Source organism: Dunckerocampus dactyliophorus, chromosome 12 (genome assembly GCF_027744805.1).
Source record: "Dunckerocampus dactyliophorus isolate RoL2022-P2 chromosome 12, RoL_Ddac_1.1, whole genome shotgun sequence".
Classification (NCBI taxonomy): domain Eukaryota; kingdom Metazoa; phylum Chordata; class Actinopteri; order Syngnathiformes; family Syngnathidae; genus Dunckerocampus; species Dunckerocampus dactyliophorus.
The window spans coordinates 14,950,057-14,973,683 of record NC_072830.1 but is presented as its reverse complement, the minus strand read 5'-3'; the positions used below and the strand labels follow the sequence as shown (position 1 = coordinate 14,973,683).

The 23,627-nt window shown below is 40.9% G+C and overlaps 1 long non-coding RNA gene across 1 annotated transcript; it reads left to right on the top strand.

Moving 5' to 3' along the window:
- The first annotated feature begins 19,243 nt into the window (after positions 1-19,243).
- Positions 19,244-19,979, top strand: LOC129191715 (uncharacterized). Its single transcript, XR_008573257.1, has 4 exons — positions 19,244-19,323; positions 19,461-19,489; positions 19,662-19,752; positions 19,836-19,979. It is a non-coding gene; the product is annotated as an uncharacterized LOC129191715 (long non-coding RNA).
- The last annotated feature ends 3,648 nt before the right edge of the window (positions 19,980-23,627 follow it).

Genomic DNA, 23,627 nt, shown 5'->3' with positions numbered 1-23,627 from the left:
TATTTTTAATTTGTGTTTAACAAACTGTGTCTGTGTACTGTATGCAGATATGGGACTGTAAATTGCACTTCAAATTGAGTGTAATCAACAGGGGGCGCACTACGCTTAAGATTAAGCCATTACAAACCAGAAAAGAAGACGTTTGGCTATGGAGAGAAATGTGTGCCTCATTATCCAATCTAACAAAAAAATGGATTTGAAAGCAAAAAATAGATGTGCATTTAAAAAAAAACTTGCAAACAAAAACAAAGGATTAAAAAGCAAAAAAAAAAATACTTGCAAACAAAATTATTTTTACCAAAATTATAAAAATGCTGTTTTTGTTTGTGCCGTGATAAATAGCATTTAAAGGCCCATTTCCTGTGTATGATGTATGCTCGAATGTTGAAATAGTTACTTTTTTTTTTTTATATACTTTTCATAAATGAAACCAGTCAGAAGAAGGAGAAAGTGACTTTTCGCTGAGAACCCACCCACCCGCAGGGGCGGACCTACCATTAAGGCAAAGTAGGCAATTGCCTTAGGCCACAACCAGTAGGGGGCTCCCAACCAGCTGCCCCCACCGCAACCAGCACAGGCCACGGCTCCCACAGGCAGCAGCACCCCCAACTTTATTAATGTACAATTATGTTAGCATACTAAACAAACAAAAAACAGAAAAAAGAAAGGAAAATAATATCGTGGGGAGTAAAATTAGAATTGTCAACACATAAAAAAAGTGAGAGAGCGCCCACAATTACATTGCTCGCTCACTTTTGCTAAAGCACCTCTCACTTTCTGATTTCCACGCTCGCTTCTGTTCTCTGCGCTCCCGATAATGTTTTCTCCTCGCTCTCCATTCTTCACTGAGTTACACTTGCTTTCAAGTTTACTGAGAATGACGTCACGGATTAAGACTCGACTAGACAATCAACGATCGCTACGTGGGTCCAGTGATGTGATACCACTGATTACGTTTCCGATCCGGTACTATTAAAATTAAAAAGTAAAATTAAAATTCAAAAAAGTAAAATTCAGGCTGGTATCGGCGATATCGATACTTTGTGCAAATTCACCTTATGTTTATGATACATTTTTGAAAGGAGTGCATTTTATAGAGCATAAAGAATACAAGACATTTATCCATCCATCCATTTTCTATGCCGCTCCTCCTCATTAGGGTAAGTTTAAGTTATTAAACTCTGATGTATGTTGACGTAGCCAAGCTAATATACAACAACAGAAAAAAACAGCTAAATCGTATAAACTGAAAATGATATTTTAAATAATGAAAAAGAGAATTCGTAAAATAATAACAATTTAAAAATAAATGATTAATTATTGAGGGCTACTGTAAGAATGGAAACATCATTCACAATTTCCACATGGCTGCTTTTACAATTGGTCATCGTTTCAACAGACAAACGTTTCAGATAAACATGATCTAAAATGACTGAAGTATCAAAAGGATCGATATTTTGGTGGTCTAGTGCAGGGGCGTCAAACTCGTTTTCACCGTGGGCCACATCGCAGTTATGGTTATCCTCAGAGGGCCACTTTTTATAATTCTATTTTAGACATTTGGTAATTAATTATTACATTAATTTTTCATAAATAACTAACTAACTAATATATTTATATTAAGTAAAAAAAATATTAAATTACAGCATACAGCATACATATAAAAATACAATAGTGTAAATATAATTTTACAATAGTATAAAAGTAAAAGAATGAAAAATAAAGCTTAAAAAAGTAAAGACAAAATTAATATTAATAACAAAATTACAATACGGGAAAGAACGGGAAGACCTGGGTTCGAATTTCCCTTGGGCATTTCTGTGTGCAGTTTGCATGTTCTTCTCATGCGTGGTTTCTTTCTGCGGGTTTCCTCCCACATTCCAAAAAATATGCATGTTAGGTTGGTGACTCTAAATTGTATGAATGTGAGTGTGAATGGTTGTTTGTCTATATGTGCCCTGCGATTGACTGGCGACCAGTCCAGGGTGTCGCCCGACGTCCACAACCCTAATGAGGAGAAGCGGCAAAAAAAATGAATGGATGGATGGATGGATGTAGAGCATGAAGAGCTGGGATCGGAAGTATCAATATTTCAGTATTGATCTGCACATCACTAGCACAAAACCGTTTTTGACAAAAAAGTCAGACCTCACAATCACTCTATTTTCTCTCACTTTGTATCACTGCGCACAGCTGCCAGTTGTCAGCTGTTCCGGAACTACTTTCTTCATCACCAAAAACCGCCCAGAACTCTGCTCACCGGATGAAGTGGGGGGAAACTGGTTATTTACGGTTGATGCACTACACTGCTGATGGGGATGTCATACAATCCGAACTATCCCTTTAACTGAAAAACGACCTAAACGGGGAGGATGTTAAGCGAGGTACAACTGTGTGAGTATATACTGTATACAGTATAGATATATATATACATAGATATACAGTATATATATACTCATTCTCGTGGGCGTCACAGTACATATGTGGTGCTTGTCTCACCGAACAATTACTGGCACCTAGTGATGCTACATTCAATTTGAATGCGTCTTCTTAATTTCTTGTATTTGTATTTTAGTTCATTTAGCCATTTTTATGCTTGAAAATACCTAATTTAGGCAAAAAATATGTAAAATTTGCTTAAATATGCAATTTTTACTAATAGGCCGTATTCAACCACAAAACAGCATGCTTTATTAAGTAATATACAGTATGTATATACTGTATATATTACCGTACAGTCCTCACATTTCATTTTATTACACCGTATCTTCTCAAGGCGGATTACTATAAGAATGAAACTTCATGTCTCAAGAGCCATGATGGAATATGCAGCCTGTGTGCAGCCACTGAGTGAAGCTGCAAATGCCACAATGGTAATGATGCCAAAATCCTCATTCAGAAATCTTCTGAAATGGATATCAACGACAAGCTGAATCATTAAGAATTCTTCTTCTGCGACTTATTAAATGAGTGGCGGAAAAATAAGATTACTCAAAAATAAAACTGCATTTAAATAGCCCAGTTAATTATATATGTATTACATATTTGCCTGTGCTATTAAATTGCTGGACCGACAAGACTAAAGGTTTCTTCATCTGTCTGCTACGCCCAAACCAAAGCAATTAAGAGCCATCAATCAACCAAATTCATTTGTGGAAAGTCATGATGATCATACACAGTACCAAAAATAATTGAAAGTGCATTTGGTCAGCTTCAGCTTCCTCCCAAGGGCCCAGACGTATTAAAGCACATCTTGTATTGCTATGACATGAACCTCTACTAAACACAACAAACAGTATCTATCTAATTCACATGACTAGTACTTTTTACACAGAAGTGGTTATTTGCGGTCCACAGCTTGTTTTTTTTTTATTGGCCCACAACATATTGTAGAAATAAAATTAAACTAAAAATACACAAAAAAAGGGAAAAATAAACAAAAAACCCAAAAGAGTTGACGTACAAAAACTTTATAAAGTCAAAATATTATGAGAAAAAAGTCAGAATATTGCAATAAATATTTTCAAGATTATTTAAGAAGAAGAAAGTTGAAATAGTTGGAAAAATAAAAAAAAACAACAGCAAAAATAGGGCAAAAAGACCAAATACTGAGGTTGATCCATCCATCCATCCATCTTCTGCCGCTTATCTGAGATCGGGTCGCAGGGGCAGCAGCCTCAGCAGGGAGGCCCAGATTTTTCTCTCCCCGGCCACTTCGTCCAGCTCCTCCCGGTGGATCCCGAGGCGTTCCCAGTCCAGTTGGAGGACATAGTGTCTCCAACGTGTCCTGGGTCTTCCCCGAGGCCTTCTATTGGTCGGACTTGCCCTGAACACCTACCCAGGAAGGCGTCCGGGAGGCGTTCGGGAGGCATCCTGACCAGATGCCCAAGCCACCTCATCGGGCTCCTCTCAATGCGGATGACCAGCGGTTCTACTCCGAGTCTCTCCCGGATGACAGTGCTTTTCGGCTTAGCTCTCTCTTCACCACAACAGACCGAGTCCGTATCACTGCAGACACCGCATCAATTCGCTTGTCGCTCTCGCATTCCATCCTTCCCTCACTCGTGAACAAGATCCCGACGTACCTAAACTCCTCCACTTGGGGCAGGATCTCATCCCTGACCCGGAGATGGCACTCCACCCTTTTCTGGGTGAGAACTATGGACTCGGACTTGGAGGTGCTGATTCTCATCCCGGCTGCTTCACACTCGGCTGCAAATCGATCCAGTGAAAATTGAAGTTCACGGCTCGATGAAGCCAGCAGGACCACATCATCTTCAAAAAGCAGAGACTCAATCCCGCTGCCACCAAACCAGAACTCCTCAACGCCCTGGCTGCGCCTAGAAATTCTGTCTATAAAAATAATGAACAGAATTGGTGACAAAGGGCAGCCCTGACGGGGTCGAACCATCACTGGAAACGGGTCCGACTTATTGCCGGCAATGCGAACCAAACTCTGACACCGGTCATACAGGGAACAAACAGTCTAAATTAGCTGGTCCGATACCCCATACTCCTGGAGTACTTCCCACAGAATTCCTCGAGGAACACGGTCGAATGCCTTCTCCAAGTCCAAAAAACACATGTAGACTGGTTGGGCAAACTCCCATGCACCCTCAAGGACCCTGCTAAGAGTGTAAAGCTGGTCAGCAGTTCCACGACCAGGACGAAAACCACACTGCTCCTCCTGAATCCGAGATTCAACTATCCGGTCGATCCTCCTCTCCAGAACCACTGAATAGACCTAACCACAGAGGCTGAGGAGTTTGATTCCACGACAGTTGGAACACACCCTCCGGTCTCCCTTCTTAAAAAGGGAACTCCGTGCGGATCTCATCCACCCCCGGGTCCCTGCCACCGAGGAGCTTTTTAACAACCTCAGTAACCTCAGCCCCAGAGATAGGAGAGCCCACCGTGGAGTCCTCAGGCTCTGCTTCCTCATAGGAAGACATGTCTGTGGGATTGAGGAGGTCTTCGAAGTATTCTTTCCACCAATCCACAACATCCTGAGTTGAGGTCAGCAGCACACCATCCCCACCATACACGGTGTTGCTTGCCCCTCCTGAGACGCCAAATGGTGGTCCAGAATCTCTTCAAAGCCGTCCAGAAGTTGTTCTCCATGGCTTCTCCAAAGTCCGCCCATGTCCAAGTTTTTGCCTCAGCGACTGCCAGAGCCGCAGACCGCTTAGCCTGCCGATACCTGTCAGCTGCTTCCGGAGTCCCATGAGCCAAAAAGGCCCGATAGGACTCCTTCTTCATCTTGACGGCATCCTTCACCACTGGTGTCCACCAACGGGTTCTGGGATTAACGCCAGGACAGGCACCGACCACCTTACGGCCAGCTGCCTCCACAATGAAGGCACGAAACATGGCCCATTCACACTCAATGTCTGCCACCTCCCTCGGAACATGGTCAAAGCTCTCCCGGAGGTGGGAGTTGAAACTCCTTCTGACAGGGGACTCTGCCAGTCGTTCCAAGCAGACCCTCACAATACGTTTGGGCTTGCCAGGTCTGACCGGCGTCCTCCCCCACCATTGGAGCCAATTTACCACCAGGTGGCGATCGGTTGACAGCTCTGTCCCTCTCTTCACCAGAGTGTCCAAAACATACGGCCGCAAGTCCGATGATACGACCACAAAGTCAATCATGGAAGTGCGGCCTAGGGTGTCCTGGTGCCAAGTGCACGTTTGGACAACCTTATGCTTGAACATCGTGTTTGTTATCGATAATCTGTGAAGAGCACAGAAGTCCAGTCAAAAAGCATCGCTGGGGTTCACATCACGGGGGCCGTTCCTCCCAGTCACGTCTCTCCAGGTCTCACTGTCGCTACTGAAGTTGATACTAATATTCAATCCAATCCACTTTAATTGTATAGCACATTTTAAAAACACTGTTTCAAAAGTACTGCACAATGTAGTCAAATAATAAATAAGTAAAAGTACAAATTAATACATTAAAGATAAATAAATAAAATACAAAGAAGAACATTAAAAACAATAGTAGGTCTTTCCACCGATATCACAAAGATGCAGTATTTCTTGAAATATATATAACTCCTTAGCATATAATAAAAAGTGGCCCTTGCATCCTTTTATTTTTCAGTAGTTGGCCCTGGAAAAGTAGTTGGAAAGGGTATGGACACCCCTGACTTAAGGGTTAAATAGTCTAGAGTGAAGTCTATAAGTACTATAGGAGAAGTACTAGAAGAGGAACTGGTTAACCGGTACGTTCATTCTGCATTTGCACCCTTGTCTTGTTTCCTCATTAAAAGGTAAGAAAATTGTAAAACATATTCTTATTTATTGTGTTTAAGTCTTTCTTAACTTGTCAAATGAATGGGGAATGTCATCTTATAGTTAAAAGTGTACAAAACAAGGAGGAGGGGGGGAAATAAGTGGACTTAATTGAGTATCCAAGTAGAACTGAAATTGCTTGTACTTGTTGATTTAATCATTACATAAGAACAACATGAAAGTTTCCTACTGTGACACACAAGAGTTTCTTGTGTGTCACAGTAGGAAGCATGAGGAAAGAGATCTGGAAAAGTAAAGTAAAATAATTCCAGCACAATGTATTGTTATGTAGACTATGTAGACATGTGAAATGTTTCTCTTTTTTCCCTGCATATGATGTGTGGCTTTTGCTACATGTTGCTGGACAACATTCCCCATACTCCTTCATAGCAACGACATCTAACATGTGTCATTCACTCAACCATTTCTGTAGAACCAATTAGTGCCATTGAAGCGTTTAAAAACGCGTCATCGGGTAATTACACATATTTAAGTGGCTCATAACTGAGTGAAAATAACTTTTTATTGCAGTTTGTTTTTTTAATTCACGGTGGACTGTACCTGGGAGGTGACAGAAGACATCAGGAGAGGGGAAGCAGCTTGAGAAAAACAAAGAAATGTGTTTTTCTAACCTGCTAAACTCATTTCAGTCACAGTTGTCCCTCATTTATCGTGGTTAATTGGTTCCAGACTCGACCGCGACAAGTGAATTTCCACCAAGTAGGATTCAATATTGCTAAATGGAATATTTTCGTAGTTATGGCAGAGAAAACCTGTTAACAATCCTCTAAATATAGTTTTAACAGTATTACAGCCCTCTAGACATAAAATAACACCCACATATTCACCTTTACATGTGTATTAGCCAATATAGTAATTCCGGTGTATAAGCCATTACTTTTTTCTCAAACTTTGAACCCTGTGGCTTATACAGCGGTGCAGCTAATATGTGGTCGTGTTCTAATCTCATGACATCTCCTATACTACACAACTACTACTAATTTTGGAAAACGCCATTGCTAAGATCCATCATAAGGGCAAAAAAACTTCAGGAAACAACCAAAAAACGCAGAGAAGCCACCATTCTTGCCATTTGCTAACCCTGTCGCTGTAATGGAGTGGAGCTGGGTGTACATGCACACACAGTTTACAGTGAGCAACAACAAGCACAACTTATACTAGAATCAAATGTAAAACACTGTTGGATTTGGAATTATTCGGTAAACACCACAAATATACCACCAAGTTTGCAAAGCCTGTTATGATGAATGAAAACAAAAAGAAACGGTAAGATATAAAAGTGGGGACGTATTGGAATTTGTTGAGACATACCTGCATCCGCCGGGGGATCCACGCACTATTATGACTCAAAGGTGCCACTGTGTTGTGGCTCTCATGAAATCCAGAGCTATAACTCCAGGAGCCTGGAAATAGTGTGTAAAATCCAGGCAATTCCCCAAGTGACCCTACGTAAAAACTTACACAATTTCAAATCAACTTCATGGCATATCCGCTCCCTTCCACTATACATCAATAAATAGAAATACATATACATAAAACAAAACATCAAATGCCATGTTGTTCTCTTGGAGATGAATCAAGTATTTATCTATCCATCTAACATTTGTTTATGGCGGGTCGCAACCAACGTTTAGGTACATAACGCCACCTACTGTACCGGAATGTAGACGTCTTGTGCACATGCACAGTGACAACCCGGTAGCCACAATCTCCCATCACAGATAACACACGAAGAAATCGATATGATGCCGCTATCAAGGTAAAGGAGATTTATTTGGCTGTCAGAGAGGAACTGTCCTACTAAGTCTAAGTCTGTCGGTGGATCCTTACAGCGTGGAGCAGAAAAAACACGATCTTCAATGGGTTTCGAAAGACCAAATGAAGAGGACACGGAGAGTACACCGAAAGAGAGAGAGAGACTGACAATATCTGTGACGAAGGAATTCTGACGTGGAAGAGGAAGGCTTTTGTGGTTTTAGTTCCCAAGAGGATGGCGATTAATGACTTTTCTGGTAGGCTACTATTATCTATGTTACATGCACTACTTGCCGAGTAGGAACATAGATCGACCGGTAAATTGAGAGCTTTGCCTTTCAGCTTAGCTCCCTCTTCACAACGGACCGATGCAGAGTCCGCATCACTGCAAACACTGCACCAATACGCCTGTCGATCTCGCGTTCCATCCTTAACTCACTCGTGAACAACACCTCAAGGTACTTAAATTCCTCCACTTGGGGCAGGATCGAGCGAGAACCATGGAATCAGACTTGGAGGTGCTGATTTCATCCAACTCAGCTGCGAACCGATCCTCTGGGAGTTGACGGTCACATCTCAAAGAAGCCAGCAGGACCACATCATCTGCAAAAAGGGGCGACCCAATCCTGTAGCCACCCAATCGGAACCCCTCAACGTTATGTTCGCAACAGTAGCCTGCGTTATTACTATGAATATTATGTTATTATTATTATGCCTGTTGTGAGATCATTTAAACTTGGAATAAATGCCTTTTCTGGCAATCACATCTGGTGCTTGTCTCACCAAACAATTACTCACCTAGTGACCAAAGTAGAATAATACATTCACAATTAGAATGCTTCCTTCTGTCTTGTTTTTATATTTAAGATCGTTTAGTGATCTCATTTTGCCATTTCTATGCTTGAAAATGCTTAATTTAAGCCAAGAGTAAGTACAATTTGCTTAAATATGCATTTTTTAAAATAACAATAGGCCGCATTTAACCACCAAACACCGAAAACCTCCTGTTTTATGACATTTCTGTCATTCTGCAGATGGAGCAGCCAGTCCAAGTTATTACCGTAAGTAAAGATCCTCCAATGCCCTCATACGGTCCTGAGTGTTGTGTTTTTGCATGTGTTTCTACATCACTCAGGCAACTGTTAATGCTGCCATTGATGAAAGCATCAAGGCTAAACTGAGGGATCCAAGATATGGAAAAAACAAATCGGCAATAATAAGTGAGCATTAAAATATACCTCAATGACTTACACCAGGGGTCTCAAACTCGCGGCCCGCGGGCCATTTGTGGCCCACCAAATCATAACTTGCGGCCCGTGACTGGATATCAAAGAGTAGTGTAACTGCAGCCCGCAACATTCGGGCAAGCTCAGTGTTACTTACATACCTACAGGGGCAAGTAAACACCAACACTGAACTAACAGTGGTGTTATCACATGGATGTATCGTGAATTGTATCGTATCTTGAGGTACCCTGAGATTCCCAGCCCTACTCCCAATACTTGATGTGGCCCGGCCTCACCCACAGTCTACCTCCACTGAGTTTGAGAACCCTGCCTCACACTGTTTACTGAAATATATGAAACATCAACAAAAAATATATTGTTCCAGTGAAGATTGACACGGGAAGACAAGCTGTCGTCCTGGAGGGGTCCTATGAGGCAAGTGAACACAAAGAAATGCTGTTTTTACAGACTCTTACTTTAAACGTCAACTTTTCAGGACATAGCATTGGACCATTTAAGGGACAAACTACCAAAGCAAGAGCCGAGATATCCTCAACCAAATTAATTATTCTCCAAATCACCAGTATTTACAGTATTTGTTGTTGTCCTTGACTGTGGTGAACGTTCATTGTCTACTTTTACGAGTACACCTTTGAGAACGGGAACATCAGATTGGAGATGTATTTGATATTCTACGGCCCGTGTGGTAAGTACTTAATTGCCCCGCCTATACACCGTACACCATTGATTCTCAGACTGTGGTACAAGTACCAGTGGTGGGACGCGGGATCCATCTCGTGGCCATCTTGTGGCACTGAGGAACACTCAGGAACTCAGGAACCCTGACCAAATTGGGGCCCAAAGCAGAATTTTATTTGGAAATATTCCCATTTATCTTTCTCATTTCATATGCCACAAGCCATTTTACAAGCCACATATTTGAAGTTAGCGGAGGTAGTACAAATTACATCTCTGAGCCGCTTGTCAGCTCTGAGCCCCTTCTTGTTCGCTATGGTGATGGACAAACTGACAGACGAGGTTAGACGAGAATCTCCATGGACTATGATGTTTGCAGATGACATTGTGATCTGCAGTGAGAGCAGGGAACAGGTGGAGGAGAAGCTAGAGAGGTGGAGGTTTGCCCTGGAAAGGAGAGGAATGAAGGTTAGCCGCAGTAAGACAGAGCACATGTGTGTGAATGAGAGGGACCCAAGTGGAAGAGTGACGTTACAGGGAGAAGAGATCAAGAAGGTGGAGGATTTGAAGTACTTAGGGTCAACAGTCCAGAGCAATGGAGAGTGTGGAAAAGAGGTGAAGAAGCGTGTACAGGCAGGATGGCACGGGTGGAGAAAAGTGTCAGGTGTGATGTATGATTGAAGAGTTTCAGCTAAAATGAAAGGAAAGGTGTACAAAACTGTGGTGAGACCGGCGATGTTGTTTGGTCTAGAGACAGTGTCAATGAGGAAAAGACAGGAGACAGAGCTGGAGGTAGCAGTGATGATGATGCTGAGGTTCTCTCTGGGAGTGACCAGGAAGGATAGGATCAGGAATGAGTACATCAGAGGGACAGCACATGTTAGAGGGTTTGGAGATAAAGTTAGAGAGGCCAGACTGAGATGGTTTGGACATGTCCAGAGGAGAGATAGGGAATATATAGGTAGAAGGATGCTGAGTTTGGAACTGCCAGGCAGGAGGCCTAGAGGAAGACCAAAGAGGAGGTTTATGGATGTAGTGAAAGAGGACATGAAGGTAGTTGGTGTGAGAGAATAGGATATAGAAGACAGGGTTAGATTGAGGCAATTGATTCGCTGTGGTGACCCCTGAAGGGAAAAGCCGAAAGGAAAAGAAGAAGGAGGAGGCAGTACAAATGATGGTACTTGCAGATCAAAGTATTTTTGAGGTGGTACTTGAGAAACATTGGTCTACGTCAGGAGTGTCCAAAGTGTGGCCCAGGAGCCACTTGCGACCCGCCGCTGTTTTTATTCACGTTCTGAAAAAACAGCAGCAAACATGGAAAAGCCAGTAGTAATCTTAGAAGCGTCAAACGTCAAAATATTGACAGAAAAAAGTTGTAATCTAACAAGAAAAAGTCGTAATTGTCAGAGAATAATGTTGTAATATTACATTACAGATTTTAGTAGCATAAACTTGAAATGTTAAAGAAAAATATGTTATTTTTTTAAGTAGTAATATTATGAGAAACAAACCAAACAGAATCAAATTGTAATTTCGGAAATTTAAGGTTGGGAATAAGTCATAATATCTTGGGAATAAATTCAAAATAATCCAAGAAGGTTTACAAGAAGAAAGTTGAAATAGTTAAAAAAAAAAAAGCAGAACAAAAAAACAATAGCAGAAATGGCAAAAAACAGCTGTAATTTTACCTAAATAAAGTCAGAATATTAACAGCAAAAAGGCATATTCTCACAAGAAAAGAAGTTGCAATTTAACAAGAATAAATTCATCATATTACGGGGAAAAATGACGTCTTTTTTTTTTTTTTTTTTAACCCCTGTCCTGTCCAGCCTTTAAAGCAGATAGAATTGTAGATCTAAATGCCGTCAAGTGCTCAACAGATTTACTCTGCCAGGGAAAAGTGTGATATACACTTCCCCTGTTATACAGTATTGATTTGATTCAGATGCTTGTTATTAAGCAAATCTGGAGCGACCGGACCGGAGCAGGAGGGGAGAGAGAAAAAGAGAAAAGAAAACGGGGGGGGGGGGTGCGGGGATAAGAGGGGGACAAAAAAAAAGAGACAAGAGACAATGAAAATTATGAGAAAATGATGTCATTTTAGTAGCATAGAGTTGAAATGTAAAAAAATATATATATTTTGCTTTTTTTAAGTCGTAATATGAGAAACAAGACAAAATAAAGTTGTCAAAATATTATGGGAATGATGTTATAATATTCCAAGATGAAAATGTACGAGAAGAAAGTTGAAATACAACAGAAATGGAAAAGAACAGGTGTAATTTTCCAGAAATAAAGTCAAAATATTAAGAGAAAAAATTGTATTCTCACGAGAAAAAAATTCAAACAAACGCGTCATGAGGAAAAATAATGACATTTTAGTAGCATAGAGTTGAAATATTAAAGGGAGATGGGGGTTTTTTTACGGCTAAAGTCGTAATTTTTGGAAAATTCGGTTACGGAAAATGTTACAATGTTAGAAGAATAAAGTCGAAATACTGTACTATGGGAATAAAGTCATAATTACAAGAAAATACTTTTTTCAAGTAATGATATTATGAGAAACAAGCAATAAATAAAGTTGTAATTACGTTGGGGAAAAAAAGTTATGCTATCATGGGAGTTGAAATATATTTTAAAAAGAAAAACAGCAAAAATGGAGGAATAAAGGCCAGAGTGAAGTTGATACTAACAATAGGCTTTTTCACCTATACTGTATGACAAAGCTGAGATGCAGTTTTTTCTTGAAATATATATAACTTCTAATAGAACTTCTAGTTGTGAATGTCTGTACTCCCAATCCACTCAACACTTCCATCCTCCAGGCCAGTGCAGGTCACCAGGACCCTTAAGGCAGGGGTCAGAGTAGTCCCTTGTTGGTATTGCCCCTTGTGAAGTAATACTGTAATAAAAGTGGTTTCTGAAATGTATGGGATGTACTATAACTTTTGTATTGTCCCGATAAATGTTTTGATTCAATCCAAAAGGCGCTACTGCAATGGACCATTTCAAATATGCATCTGCTGTAAACGGACTGGCCAATGAAATACGTGCCTCAAAGGTAATGATCTCATACTGTCATTTAAAATGATCTAAAATGTATGCTACTCAGCAAATGAGATATTTTGTTTTTTTTGTGTTTTTTTCTTCACTCAGATCTTCACCATAGAAAATGTGGAAGACTTGACCGAGGACTGGCTGAAAAAGCAACTCTCTCTCTTTTCAGACCATTAAACTGCAAATGTCCGTTGTTTGTGCCACTGCTATTAAATGGAGGCAACTAAACCTCAAATTGCCAGTATGGTATTTGTTCATCTATTTGCAACACCGAAACCAATCTCAGGTTAGACACATAAGACAGTAGTGCCTTCTAGTAATTCAGCCCTATGTCCTGTAATGGCGGTAATGTCCAATATCGTTTGTGTGGCACATGCACACATATCTGATATTAGCTGGCGACCAATCCAGGGTACCAAAGTCCGGTGGGATAGGCTCCAGCATACTCCTGCCACCCTAGTGAGGATTAAGTGGCATAGAAAATAAGTGAATATATTACATACTGTGTATGAAGTATGGTTATTGACCATAAGGGCATTGACCTAAATGACCTTCCTTATGTGGTGAATGCTCCCATTCAAGAACTACTGTATACAAAGTGAATGTCGTCTTGAGACACCTTTTCCTTTCTAAGGTTTGTGTCCTGAAAATCCTTTTCCAACACCTTGATTACAGAGGTGTGATGGAAGGTACCTTTTTTTACAGAGATGCGAAGGCAGAGCCCTGACATTTTCTCTGAACTCGTCAATGGCTGAGCTGATCCCAAAATACTCCAGCCAAGGCTGTCTTGACAGCATATGGATCATAATCTTTGCCTAGCCTTACTTCTCTTGGTCAGTCATAACCAATGAGGAGTCCTGCAGGACCGTCCCACAGTTGAGGTATCTCAACGTTTTTCTTCCTTTCTGACTGTCTCAGCCAGGTTTCATCTTGGGATTGTGGATTTGGCAACCCTATTCTGTGTATTTCAAGATCAGCATATACAGTGGTGTGAAAAAGTGCTTGCCGGCTTCCTGATTTCTTTTATTTTTGCATGTTTGTCACACTTAAATGTTTCAGATCATCAAACAAATTTCAATATTAGTCAATGACGACACAACTGAACACAAAATTCAGTTTTAAAATAAAGCTTTTTACTACTAAGGGAGACAAAAAAATCCAAACCTACATGGCCTTGTGTGAAAAATTAATCGACCGCCTGTTGCCAATTCGAAAGCCATTTCTAAAGCTTTGGGACTCCAGCGGAGTTAAGAGCGGAGTAAACACAAGCGGCAGCTTTGCTAGCTCGTAGTACCTCCTGATATGTCTGTGAATCACTTGAAACGATGCTGTTGGTAATATCAACGTGGAAATAGAAGCCTGTGTGGGTGATTGTGAGAGAGGGTAAGAAATGCATTTCAGTCTTGTTTTGTTGCAGGAAAGTAAGATGAAGGCTGAAAAAGTTTTTATTACCTTTACAAGAGTTGCTGCTGAGCTTGTAAACTCCCTGTACTTTTTGTTGTGTTTGAACTTAAAACAAAGATATATATAAAGTCATATATAATTGTTACTTTATTTACTGTGGAAACATTTCGGGGAGCTATTTATTTTAGTTTAAGTAAAGAGACAAATATAACGCCAAGCGATTTGTGAGGTCTGATTTTTTGGAGGAGGCATTTTTGTGATGCAAATGTATTACTCCTTCGGACGCATTGAGAAGCCAAACTCTTACCACTTAAGTGGCCCCAGCAACTAAGCGGAACTACGTTCCTCGTCATGAAAATCCGACCAGTACTGGACTCACGGGACCAAGTGGGGGGTAAGTCATTATTGATGTACTTCACTGCTGATGGGGATGTCATACAACTTCATGTCAAAAAATCTGAACTATCCCTTTAGCCATTTGACCAAAGGCCTGTAAGCGTCCTCCCCCGTCATGTGACACGACGTGTGACAATGCACAGTTTAAGCAGCAGAGGGAAGTCTCTGAGATGGCTGCAGGTAGTCTCTTTGATAGTGGCAGAACATTTGCATCACACTGTGCTATTATGAGCACTGAGGGGCTGCGTTCAAAGACACCCTGTCATTTAAGTTGAATTAATGTCAGGGATTTCCAAGTATATTTAAATGCAGCAAATTGTACCACTGCATGAAGAGTTACGCAGTGAACTTGAACACATCATGGTGAACAGCAGTGATGTGCGATACCAATGATTTTGTTTCCCATTCGTAAAATCCAGGCTGGTATTGGCGATACCTACCCGTGTGTCTGGTAAATGGAAAAGAGTACGGTAGTGTATTTCATATTATAGCATAAAGACATTTAATTAATTTATCAAATACATTATTAACTTACATACATTATTTATTTATATAATTGAATAATTATTTGAAGTAGCCAAGCTAATAAAAAGGACGACAAAGGGCAATACAACAAAAAAAACCTCAAATGTAACTAAAAGGTGTGGCGAGGCCAAAAACTAAACAAGGACGCTGCAGGAAAAACTGGCAGGAGCTACAAAAAGTACAAAGAACAAAAGGCGCTGCTGAGAACCAAGCAGGAAAAATAACTAGAGCATAAACAGAAAACACCAAGCAGGGGACAAGTGTATTTACAAAAGGCGACCAGAAAGCTTGGAGCAAGGCATAAGTCGGTGAGCAGGTAAGCAAGGGTACCATCTGGCAACAAGGTAATGCAGGCATGGCGTTTAAGTAGCACAGGCAGTAATTGTCAACAGGTGTGTTTCTCCTGGCTCCGCCTCTGCAGCAAGGAGTGCAATGGAAGAGAGTGACTTTATTATTGAATTATTTCTGAATGATCTGTGTGAAGTTGGTGATTCATGCAAACATCCAGTGATGGCAAACAGGGGAATGACTTTATATCGCCAGCCAAAGTAGAAGCAAGCAAACAAAAAACACAGGCATTGACCGACGCAACATGAGCCGTTTACAGCTCTGTCTTGTCAAATGCACCGCATATGTTAGAAAAGAAGTTTACCAAGTAACTTTAGATTCAAACCGAAATTGGGGCGAGCTGAGGAAAACCTAAAAAAAACCCCGTCCGGAGTGGAAGCAGGGACCAATGCGACACGAGCCGTTTTCAACTCTGTCTTGCCGATTACACTGCGTACGTTGCGAAACAAGTTTACCAACTGACTTTAAATATCATACAAACCGAAAAAGAGGCGAGCAGAGGAAAACCGAGTACTGAGAGAAATAATTCAGTCACTGTTTGTGTGTGAAAGAGTGAGGCACGGCTCCTCCGGCTGCAGCAAGCAAGTCTGTCTCGGGAGGGGCAGTCGCTGGAATTTACAACCATTCTTAATAAGGTTCAGACCAAAAGTGAAAATAATTTAACTGTAAACGACTAAAAACTGCAGCACTTTAACTATTACACCCTATCTGTACAAAAGAACACCTTAAAGAGGCATAAGACAGTCAAAAGTGATCATTTTAACTATTACTACTGGGAAATCACAATTTGGCCAAGCCCGGCCCTTTAAGAAGAATTGGATTGTGGGAAGTTGAGTGTCTTTCTTTTCTCACTCGTCTGTCTGCACCGCCAATTGTTTTCTGTGTCCTCCGTCCTTGTCAATCGATCTCCTTCGTGCCGCCCTGCGTGTCTCCTGTGTCATTGCTAGCTCACTTGCTTGCCAGCTTGTAAATGAATCTTCGGTTTGTCTGCAGCAATACGTTTTAACAAGGATACAAAAATGCTATTGAGGAGCGGAACGCCGCCAGGACAAAAGGGCACCTGTAGGTTGTGTGTGCTACCTGTAGGTTGATCATTAAAATTCAAACGAAGGTTTGAACTTCTTTGAGAGTGTTTAAACAAGAGAGCAATGTGAGAAAATGTTCATGCTCGTCTGAAAAAAGTGTAGAAAGCGTATGGTGAGGGGTTAGCTTTAAAACATACATAATAATTGTAACAAAAAACGAAGCTGGCTACTTCACGGATTTCACTTATTGCGGCCTATTTTGGGAACCTATCCCCCATGATAAACGAGGGAACACTGTAAACCGGCTCGGGGCAGTTTACACCCTGGCCTAGGACACCGTATACATATATTGTATGTTTATATATACTGTATATTTATAAATATTGTATATTTTGGTTGGGCGTTAATTTGGCCTGCTACACCTCACATCTCACAGATTGTGATGTTTTTGTGTTGATATAATGTTCTGTAGCGTTTGCCAAGATATTGGGAGCGTGACGAAGAGGTGGTCCATCAACACTTTATTGAAGCCAACAACTACGCCAGAACAGCCATAGTCGCATATCCACAGACTATCAGAAAGTAGAAATTTCAAGCAGGAATGAACGGACACAGTCCACAATGAAAAAATGTGTGTCCACATAAAAACACATTCACCAGCTGTCATGCGCATTTTGTCCACCCACAGGGGTGCATCATATTGTATGTTCCAATCCCGGCGTTGCATATGGGGATACATATGGGGAACCGGGAAAAAAGATGTGTAGGCTGCTTATTTATGTATTTGTCAGCGCTAATGAGACATTTTCTCAAAATCTGACCATACTAACTACTACTTTTTCATCTCGGATTATTGGGGAATGTTCTGTCATGTTGGCAACTTCAAACGAAGATGCAAGATGCGTACCCGTGACTCCCGATTCATTAAAACCTTTGAGTAACTCGTTCATGACTCACACATCATTACGGCACAGTATACACCTGTAGCACAGGTTTATTGACCTGTTCCTACTTTCGCCTGCTTCGTTAACAGGTAAACCGACTATACTTTCATCCAAAGAGTATCAGAATGCTTATCAGTAAATGTTCAATTTGAGATCGTCAACATAAGGGATTCATTCTGAAAGCTCACAAATAGACGTAAAGATTTAACTCAATTAATGTAGACCTTGCAAAATTGTTTATTACTCTTTATTTTATTTTTCCATGTTTTAAAACATTTAAAACGGAGATACATTACAGTTTGTCTTGCTTAACTGAACTGATGCAAATGTGCATCGTAATTTCACAGTTAACACGTATTTCTTTATTTTTGGGGGGGGGCATCTGTCTTTTACTGAGCAAAAGTGCAGAAAAGATTACATAACACAAAATGAATGAGGAACTAAATTTTGAGGAGTGAGAAAAAAGGGGTATTAGAGGTATTTCATCAGTCCTGATCACCCCATCCTTGGCCAAGCGGCTCCTCTTGGAACACGTTCGGTCTGTTACGAGTCTTCTTGATGCTTTCAGGTCATGTACAGCACATACTTCTACTGCACTGCTCAAGTGCGCTCTCAGTTCAAGGGCTAGCAACCCTTAATGCTTGCTACAAAACCTAAACTCGGGAGAATGGTACGTGTGACCAGATGGCTCATTGTGTTCTTGGTAAATCACTAGGCTTGCTAGAGCACTTGTGATTTATGAGCTGGCTGGACTCCATCCTTAAACTGCCGGAGAACAGTGCAGTAAAACCTGGTTCTGGCGGGGCGTAGTTCTTCAAATGAGTTTCCAGCCGTGCACGCTCCCTCCGCTTTTATTTTTCTTTTAAGTACATGAAGTGTAATTTTTTCCCCCATCTTTTCGCCACCCATTTTACCTTTTCTGAGCAGCAGCGAACCATTTAATTGACCTAATTTGGATCTCTTGTAAGCAGAGACACCTGAATTAGCGATTGTTTTCGTTTGCACGGGATTAAAAAAACGAGTTTTCCTGCCAAACCTGATCTGCAACATTACTTAGACCGTTTTTTTTAGACTGTAGTTAAAATGAAAAATAATAGCTTAGCTAGTTGTGTTAATATAAATGTGCTACTAATGAGATGTTTGGCCAGAATTTGTTTGGTCTCCTTTCTTCCCCAGCCTGTAAATTTTCTCAAAATTCAAACACAATTATAGGCTGAACACTTTTCAAAGCATTGCTGCACCAGTGCCACTATCCTAAGCCTAAGTGCTTCTCAAATAGTGGGGTGTGCCCCCCTGGGGTGGCGGGGTAAGGTGCTATCTGTGTTATTTTGCTCCTGTTATTTCAAAACCCCTGAAAACTGAACATACAGAAATAAAGCATGTCAATGATGACTTGTGTAAGACATTTAAGAGAATTTGTCAGTGACATTCAACAAGGGGCTACATGGTGGCCACTAATTAGACATTTAAATAAACATTCCACTTAAACAGATGAAGCATCATAAGCATAACGTACAGTACTTTCAGGCAAACATTTTCTACGGCTCAACAAGGGACAGGGCTGGCACATTGCACTTCCCGGTGGCAGGAGTTACTTCCTGACTGCGGCAATACCCCGAGGACAAACTTCACGTAAATTATGAATTTATTTTATGACTTTAACATTAGAATTCTTTTTTTATTTCATGTCTTCTTGCAACACACCATGCACACTCACACAATTAGAGCAAATCATTTCAACGACATGTTTGTTTTTCAAACACATTCAGGAAACCAAAGGAAAGAGATCTGGAAAATGGTAGGTATAATTAACACAATTCTAGTACGATGTATTTTTATGTTGTGTGTCATGTTTCTTCCCAGCAGAGATGCCATTTTTTTGCGTGTTGCGCTGAAGAAACGAATGTGCCACGCTTCCATGCAAACAGGTTCATTTTTGTTGTAAAAGGAAATTGTGTATCACGATGCAGGCATTCTTTGAGCTTGTGAGTGAGATGGATGGAAGCCTCGAGGCTAAAGCCAAGGAGTTCTACTGTAAAGGAACCAACTGTGGCATAATATGTGAGTATCAAGGCTCTGTGATCAAGTCACTGTTCTTCATATTGAGCACGATAGCAAAAGCCTGAATAACATCTCTCCTATAGTCGACATTGACAAGGGCAAAAAACTTGCGGTCCTGGAGCAGGCCTTTGAGGCAAGTGGAAATGAAGGCATGATGTTGTTATAATCTCACCTTCACAGGTTCAACTTTGTCTTCCAGAACATCTCACTGGATGATCTCAGAGGCAAAGTACCAGCAGGGCAGCCTAAATATCCTCTATAAATAGCCACACTTATTCTACACAAAGAATAGAAAAGAAAAAGAAACAAACAATTTTGACAGTATTCTTCCTTGACTGTTTTGTACGTTCGTTCTCTACTATTATGAACACATCACGAGTGACGGGAACCACCCATTCCATGTGTGTTTCATATTCTGTCACCCATGTAAGTATTTGTCAAAAGTGAGTACAGTAATCCCTCGTTTATCGCGGTTCATTGGTTCCAGACCCGCATGTGATAAGTGACTTTCTGCGACGTGGAATTCCTTATTTAGAAATGGAACATTTCTTTGTTCGAGCATAGAAAACCAGTTTATGATATTCTAAATCTGTTTTTTTTAGCATGATAAGAGCCCCCTAGACACAAAATAACACCCTTATAGTCACATTTACATTTGGAAGGTCCGACTCAAACCAAAACGGACTCTAACCAAGGCAAGTTTTCCCATAGAATGTATGTAATGAATGTACATGTAAATCCAATGAATCCGTTCCAGACACCCAAACGTTTTAACACAAAAAACATTTTATACTGTAGGCAATAATTATAGTTTTACATGCAGAGAACGATGCAAAATAATTCTGTTAATGACTTTTTAACATTCACAGTTTTATATTAAAAAAATAATGCCACAAACATGACATATAAAATTAAGAAATAAACATTAAATATCATTTTACCCGTAGTGGACACCCTTGGCCGCTGGATTTCGGATGCCTTGTATGTGCCTTACAGGCTGCCGTAGTGTCGTGAGATTTCGTCTCAGGCACATGATCCAAGATGGCTGCGTAAACCAACCGAGCACAAATACAACAGTTTGTTACGCAAGCCATATTGCACGCTAACCAGGTGGGCGAACGCAAACCAAGGCAAAATATTAGCAAAGATGTTTGGATGTTAACTGAAAAAAGCGCCACCCAGGGCGGACGTTAATCAAGCTATCACTGGATATGTAATCAAAGAAAATAAGACAGTTAAGACATAAATAAAACTCATCTTGGTGTGAGTTGCAGTAAATGTGTTCCAGATATGTGGAGGACAGGAAGTGACGTTGACGGTTCAGTGTTGAGTTTTAGCTTGTTGTGGGTTACAGCCGCAGCAATAGCCCGTGTTATTTGTAAGATCATTTAATGCTGTGAGACCATTTAAACCTGCAATCAAAGCCTCTTGTTCCAGCGATCAAGTCTGATGCTTGTCTCACCAAACAATTACTAAAACTTAGTGGCCAATGTAGAATAGTACATTCACAATATGAATGCGTCTTTTCAATAATAGTAGCTTAGCTCATTTGTAGATGACAATGCAATTTCCTAAAACATGCTAATACATGAGTTAAGACCCGGTCCCAACCCGCCGTACTTGCAAGTGCGTGCTGTCGATGTGCAAAATCGTGAGCAAAATTTTGGGATTCGTACGTGTTGAGTACCGCCTCAGTACGGATTTGGGAGCATGCGGATACGGCGTAGCACTTTCAGTGCAGGAGGAACTTTCGCTGCGTTCAGGCTGCATCGGGCTACGGATTTCACCCCCTACCGTGAAATTTCAACCGCAATGTGGCGAGGGACGACTGTACAGTCCTCACATTTCATTTTATTACACCGTATCTTCTCAAGGCGGAATACTAGAAGAATGAAACTTCATTTGACAGCAAAGTTCTCAAGAGCCACGATGGAATATGCAGCCTGTGTGCAGCCACTGAGTCAAGCTGCGAATGCCACAATGGTAATGATGCCAAAATCCTCATTCAGAAATCTTCTGATTGCCGCCGACAAGCTGAATCATTAACAATTCTTCTTCTGCTTCTCTCAGGTCTTCATCGTTGACAACGTGGACGACTTATCAAATGAGTGGCTGAAAAATAAGATCGCTCAAAAACAAAACAGCATTTAAACAGCAAAGTTGATTACATATGTCTATTTGCCTGTGCTATTAAATTGCTGGACCGACAAGACTAAAGGTGTCTTCATCTGTCTGCTACGCCCAAACCAAAGCAATTAAGAGCCATCAATCAACCAAATGAATCTGTGGAAAGTCGTGATGATCACACACAATATCAAAATCATTCAAAGTGTATTTGGTCAACTTCAGCTTCCTATTCCTTCAGCGATAACATGAACCTCTACAAAACACAACAAACAGTATCCATCTAATTCACAGGACTAGTACTTTTTACCCAGCGTTTTGGATTCAAATGAATATTTTTAGGTGGGTATTTAACAAGTAGTTGAATGAGTACTGACATGTTGGATTAAAACTTACTACCTGTCTTTTCCCAGTCAAAACATGCAGCAAAATATCCCAACTTGTATTGCATCCTGCAGGGAAGTCTCGCTAGTGTGTGTTATTATTTTAGGGTTCTTTTGTGTGTTGAGCGTTGACTGGCCTTTGAAGGACTAAATCCCCAAAACATAATTAGTATTGGATATGTCGGTTTCAGGCTGAAGTCGTTGTGAAAGACTGACTTGTTTAAAATGGAGAAAAAGAAATAGGAATGTCTCATATTTTTACAGCAGTTCTCAGGAAGTTCACATTTTTTTGTCTTTTTTTTTAAAATCTGACATAAGACAGTAGCGATGAGCGAGCACACCACCATCTGTATCTGTATCTGTTCACCCATCTACATTATCCGTATCATATCTGTACTCGGGGAATAAACTGGAAGTGGGCGTGATTTTTTTAATGGGTGGGGCATATGTAACGGATGCCAGCCTGTGAGGCTGTGCGCGTGTACGTTGGTATACCTCACTCCCTCTGCCTTAAGAGAGGTCAACAGTCTGGTCTTTTAGCCGTGTGGTCAGCCTAATCTGTCAGCCTTGTCGCCACTGTAGTTTCCTCATAAGCACCGCGTTCAGTACTACAAGCAAAGTTTTCCAAATTTATATCACCAGGCAAATTGTAAGAAGGCAGTCGGGGAAAAAAAAGCAATCCCGGCAGTGACTGACGTTAGGAGCCGTATACAGCTGTCTTGTGGAAATGTACCGCGTACAATACGAAACAAATTTAAGATTGCAACGTGCACACTGCAACGTATTGAGAGGGGTGTAATATTTGACCACGCTTATGTATATAATGTGGTATGATAGCCATACAGGCAAAATGTATGATGCAGCTCTTGTGCACGTGTACCTAATGTTGTGGCCAGTCAATGCGCGTTACTGTTACCACTGTCCGTGTGCTGCCAAAATTCTTACATTGTAGGTAGAACGCCTGTTTTATGATGACTTCATGGAATAAGACAAAAACACATTTCAAGGAAAAAAGCAGTGATGCTACCCCAGTAGAGTTGCATTAGTGTCTGACGCAACACAAGCCTGTGTAGCGCTGTCTTGCACCGCGTACTTTATGAAACAAGTTTAGCAAGTAGCTTTATATTCAAACCGAAATAGAGGCGAGCTGAGGAAAACCTAATGAAGTGGCGGAAGAGGGCAACGCCACACGAGCTTTTTTCAACTTTCAACAGAGAAAAAAGGCACAAAGAGGTGAAGTCTAAAAACTTCTTAAAATAAAAATACAGTCAAACTTGTCTATAGTGGCCACTAGAGGGAGTCTGCAAAAGTGGCCACTATAGACAGGTGGCCTCTATAGACAGGTTGGCGTCCAGTTTGAATGTTGAC